Below are 5,796 nucleotides of genomic sequence, written 5' to 3' on the forward strand. Positions count from 1 at the left end.
GGAGAGTCTTCAACAGATGAAGTGGTTGAAGTGTGCCCAAAATTGGAGCATAGGTTGATGTGTGTCCAAAGACGGGTTGATGTGTTTTATTAGTAGGGGGTTGATGTGTGTCAATAGGGGGAGAATGAAAGGAAGTAAGTTAGGTTTTCATTACCTAGAGGGAGTTTGCCCTCTTAGGGGGAGAATGAAAAGCTTAATTTATGGGTTCATTACCTAGTGGCATGAAGAAGGAGGCTATAGGATTAGCCTAACTTACATGTGGGATTGTAAGTGTTATTGTGGTATTGTCAAACATCAAAAAGGGGGAGATTGTTGGTGCAACATCCCTCAGGTCAAGGTTGACCTGGTTAACCAAGCTGAGTCTTGGTTTGGGTTTAGATGTTTGACAATAAGATATTGATCGAAGAAGAGTCAAGTAGGTCAAGGTTGACCGGATACTTGACTGGGAAGTCCTAACTGGCAAGTTAGGCAGAAGGAAGTCCTAGTGAGTGAAGCTAGGCAGAAGGAAATCCTAGTGAGTGAAGCTAGGTGAAAGTCCTGGTGAGTGAAGCCAGGTGAAAGTCCTAGTGAGTGAAGCTAGGCAGAAGGAAATCCTAGTGAGTGAAGCTAGGTGAAAGTCCTGGTGAGTGAAGCCAGGTGAAAGTCCTAGTGAGTGAAGCTAGGCAGATGGAAAACCCTAGTGAGTGAAGCTAGGTGAAAGTCCTGGTGAGTGAAGCCAGGTGAAAGTCCTAGTGAGTGAAGCTAGGCAGAAGGAAATCCTAGTGGGTGAAGCTAGGTGAAAGTCCTGGTGAGTGAAGCCAGGTGAAAGTCCTACTGAGTGAAACTAGGCAGATGGAAAACCCTAGTGAGTGAAGCTAGGTGAAAGTCCTGGTGAGTGAAGCCAGGCCAGGAAGAAAATCCAGATGGATCAAGGATGATCAGACATCTGGTGTTGGGAAGTCCAAGTAGGTCAAATGATTGACTGGATACTTGGCAAGGAAGGAAATCCAGATGGATCAAGGATGATCGGACATCTGGTGTTGGGAAGTCCAAGTAGGTCAAAGGATTGACTGGATACTTGGCAAGGAAGGAAGTCCAGATGGGTCAAGGTTGACCAGACATCTGGTGGAAGTCCAAGTAGGTCAATGGAGTGACCGGATACTTGGCACGACGAGTAAAAGTCCAAGTGGGTCAAAGGGATTGACCGGACACTTGGTGGGGAGTCCTAGCAGGTCAAGGGAGTGACCAGATGCGAGGCATGATGTACCAACAGGTCAAGGTTGACCGGATGTTGGTTAGGGAGGTTTGGGACTTGGTTTTGGGCAAAAACCAAGTGCTGGATCGATCCGTGGATCGATCCAGGCTGTGGATCGATCAGTGGATCGATCCGGACCAATCAGAAGCTCGGATCGATCCGTGGATCGATCCAGGTCGCTACCGATCGATCGGGCGTATCGCGCGATAAGCGCCGGATCGATCCGTGGATCGATCCAGCGCTTCTCGAGCACAAGGTCGGATCGATCCGTGGATCGATCCAGCCTCCGATCGATTCGGAACATTCGAATCGATCGGGATCCGACCGTTGCGTCGGGTTTAAAGCCGCAGGCGAGCGTGGTCTTCGGCATCTCTTCACGAGCTCTTCTCAGATTCATTCCAGCTCCTCCACAGCTCTCTACAAGCACGTGATCGCCAGTTCTTGAAGGTTCTTGGAGGCTTTCCAAGTCAAGAGGCGGATCTATTGCAAGAGGAAGAAGTTAGGGTTAGGGTTTTTACTGCACATCTTGTAAGCTTTTGCTTAACTTGTATTTCCCTTTCTTCTTCTTGTATTGAGAGTGTTGTAGGGCTTCTCCGCCTTTGGTAGTTACCATAAAGGAGTGTTATTCATAGTGGAGGGTGTGTGCGTTGGTGTGGATCCTTGGATTAGTCACCTCTTGTGAGGTGGATACCAAGTGCTTGTGTTTGTTTCTGTATTTTCCGCTGCACATCCAAGAAGCAACAAGCAACGCCAAGCAACGAAGCGCATCGAGCGAACGCGACGAGCTATTCACCCCCCCCCCCCCCTCTAGCTACTTTTGGTCCTAACAGACCCGAAGCCATCAAACTAAGTCATATGTGTATCCTGCAAACCTGCACACTCATATACACATATCAAATACAAAGGTGAACCTAACTTAAACCCTTTGCTCAAATACCAAAACACATAATCGCACAGACCATTGGGATTTCTCCAACATATTTTGTATTTAAATATATCAGGTTTAGGGGGAGGATATTTGAAAATAAATTTTAAAAAAATTTATTTCCTTTCCTACTACTTGTAAAAACTTTCAAAATTGTTTCGGATTTTTGTTTGTAAAATACTTTCAAAAATACCTTTCAAATATTCAATTGGCAAAAAGTTTGATTTTTTTTCAAACATGTAATTTTTCACTTTGAAATATCTATTTTGCAAATACTTCCAAAACTATTTTACTTAGACAAACTCTTTGCAAAACTTTTCAAAAAGGAGCTTTGAACAATTGAAATTTTAAAACATACTTTTCAAACAAACTATCTATTTAACACATTTTTTAAAAAATTTATTTGTACACAATGTTTTGTTTTACAAAGTCATTTTTCAAAATGTTGAAAAATTAGAAGATTTAAATGGGTTCTAATACTTTCAAACATCTTTTACTTAGCAAAATTCTTTGAAAACACTTTAAATTGTTTTCGATATTAGGGGAAAAAATTTTATGTCATAAAAATTATCTTGCAAAATGATTTCTACACTTCTTTCATAGTTTAACGTTTGCATAATGATTTGTTTTAGAAATTAACAACATTTTGAAATCCTTTTGAAAAGTTTAAAAATTTGTTTAAGTATTATATTAACTCCTCCCTCCCATTAAACTTGTAAATTTTTGTAAGTTCTATATTTACTAGAGTTTTATTACAATTTTTATAATTTGTTATGTTTATCTACATTATTTTTTATGAATGTCAAAGCGGGAGGGTAAGCGTTAAGTAAAAAAAAGACAAACTAAATATCTTAAGAATTTTAACCCTAAAATGATCAAGAGAATGAAATAGAAATTTAAATTTCCTAATTTTAACTTCTCTTGAATTATTACTATTTCATTCTTGCATATCTTTTCCTAACTCTAACTCAGATTGACATTGCATCAAAAAAGGGGAGATTGTTAGTGTAATTTGCACTAACGGTCTCACTCAAATTTTGATGAATGATAATTGAGTTAAGTTAGGTGTTATCATGATCTAATGCATTTACTGAGTGTACAGGGTTGACTAACCTGACGAGTCAAGAGGACCTAACAGCAGACAGGAAGTCTAGTCGGGATATCCTATTCTCGATTAGTAAAGTCCATATGTGGAATTATAGCAGGAGGAAGTCCGGATATGCGATTCCAACAGGAAGCCCTGGTGGGTCAGATTGACGTCAAGAAGGTAACTTGACATATGGTAAGTGAAGGTAAGTCACTGGAGGAGAGTGACTCTATGAGGACACGTCCCGGTTAAGGGGATAGTAGGCGTCGGTCCAATTTAGGTCCATTTTAGAAACCTAAATTGAGACCCTGACTAGATCATGGAATAAGACATAATCTAAGCCATAAATTAATCATATTATTATTGTGCTAAACTTTGTTTTATAGATATTATTTGTTTTGAGATAACATAAACTTGTAGGACAAAAGGAGTAAAATTTACCTCAGGTGAACAGTACCCGAAGGCACCTTCCAGGAGATAGAAGACACCTTGAGCATTGTTCATAGAAGGCACCTTTTGTGCTATGGAAGGCACCTTCCATTGGATAAGACAAAGACGTCATCGATGATAAGGAGTCGCTTTTGAAGGGGATAGAGTTTGGATTGAAGGCTAAAGCTATGGAAGGTGCCTTCCATCCCCCTTAAAAGAGTTGCTCGACCAAGCAAGAACAACTCTCATACAAGCTCCTACGCGTCCGATTGGCATTCTGACTGCTCTGGCTTCTTGCTGCTGCCCTACTATAACTCTAGTAGTTTTGTTTTACTTGGTTTAGAGCTTTTATTGACTCCTACTCTAAGACTCAAGTTTCATGGATCTATCGATGGATAATCTACTAATAACCTATTTCGGAACCGTCAGAAAAGGGGATCGAGTACAAAAAGAATCAGAAGAGTGCAACAATCTACACTTTCTGTCGGAATGCAATGTCTTCCCAATGTTCCTCAATTTTTTTCCGTGCTTTCATTTTACAAACATCCCACTAATCAATTTTGTCACATTTTAAACTAGGATATGAAACATAGAATACTTGAATTGTTTGTTGTGCCAACACAAATGGTTCATATCTCTTCTACAATCTCTTATGATATATTTTAATTAGATTATACCGTGAATGCACCTTCATTCTTCTGATAGGGTCAAACCAGTGACACACGAATAGGATAACTCATATTTCTGGTTCTGGGTATTCTATCTCTATAATTTCATCCAGCAAACCATAAAAATTATTACTTGTATCTCTATCATTAAATGACTTAAAACAAACTCCATTGTTCATTGTAGTCTTTCCCATTTCATATTCTTGAGTATGAAAATTATATCCATTTATAAAATATGCTAGCCAGGTGCAGATCAATATTTTTGGACCCCATGATAAATGGAATTATAAATCATGTTCAAGGTGAGCTTGATTATCATAAACCTAAATTTAAATACGACAATTGTTACGAACCTTCATATGTGAAAACCAAATTTAAATTTTCCACTTACATATGATTTGAACTATGGTGAAAATTCTTTTTGGCATAAGCGTGCAAACTCATGTTTTGACAATTCAGAATATAAGTTTTCAAAAATCCTACTATAAAAAAATAAATATAACACTAAAATTTTTTACATAAGAAATATAAAAAATAAAAAATATATACTAATTCGTAATATAACAATACTTCTGTACAATTTAGTAAAATATATGTATGGGCTAGCCATCATTTTTGACCAGTTAAGTATCTCTGCTTACATGGTCCAGTTGGTCGGGCAAGGTAGTTAAAAATTTAGAATGAGTTTAAATTAGAATCAATAGGACCCTCATCATTTCTTCCTAGTTTTCACCTTTTGTTTTGAACGTGAGGCTGAAAATCATATGACGCAAAAGTTATTAATTTCCTCCATAATGTATTCATTAACAATATATGCTTCAACATGTGCCTTATTTTTACTTTTTTTTCTTCAAATGATATAGGCATATTATGGTAATCAAATAAATTGTATTGGATATTAATATATAATAAAATTAGTAAATTTTTATGCATTTAGATTGTCAAAGTATAGAAGATGGAAATTTTGCCTTTCTGATGGATACATCCATCGAAAATTGGTAGGTCCTCCAACTTTGGCCTCATATAGCAAGTGAACTAAAAGATATTCCATGGAATCAAAAAATGATGGTGAAAATATCCTTTCAAAATTACATAAAATGATTGGAATGTCTCTCTCTAATGTCTCCATGTGTGAATGTCTCAAAACTATTGAGCAAATATCATGTAGGGAATACTTAACCCCGTAATCACACCCCATACAAAATTTGGTAATAGTTCCATAAAAGTAATAAGAGTGAGCCTTTGCATGAATATATCACAGTCATAACTTTTCAAACCAATCAATTTACATTCCTTTATATCAACACATCTTCCAAGATTAGAGACATAATCATCTAAAAATTTTAATGATTTCAACCATTCACAAACAACACGTCTCTGATCCTTATTCAATAGAGCTGTCAAACGGACCAACCCATGGCGGGGCGGGTCGACCCGTGGCGGCCCAACCATT

Source organism: Zingiber officinale, chromosome 9B (assembly GCF_018446385.1).
Source record: "Zingiber officinale cultivar Zhangliang chromosome 9B, Zo_v1.1, whole genome shotgun sequence".
Classification (NCBI taxonomy): domain Eukaryota; kingdom Viridiplantae; phylum Streptophyta; class Magnoliopsida; order Zingiberales; family Zingiberaceae; genus Zingiber; species Zingiber officinale.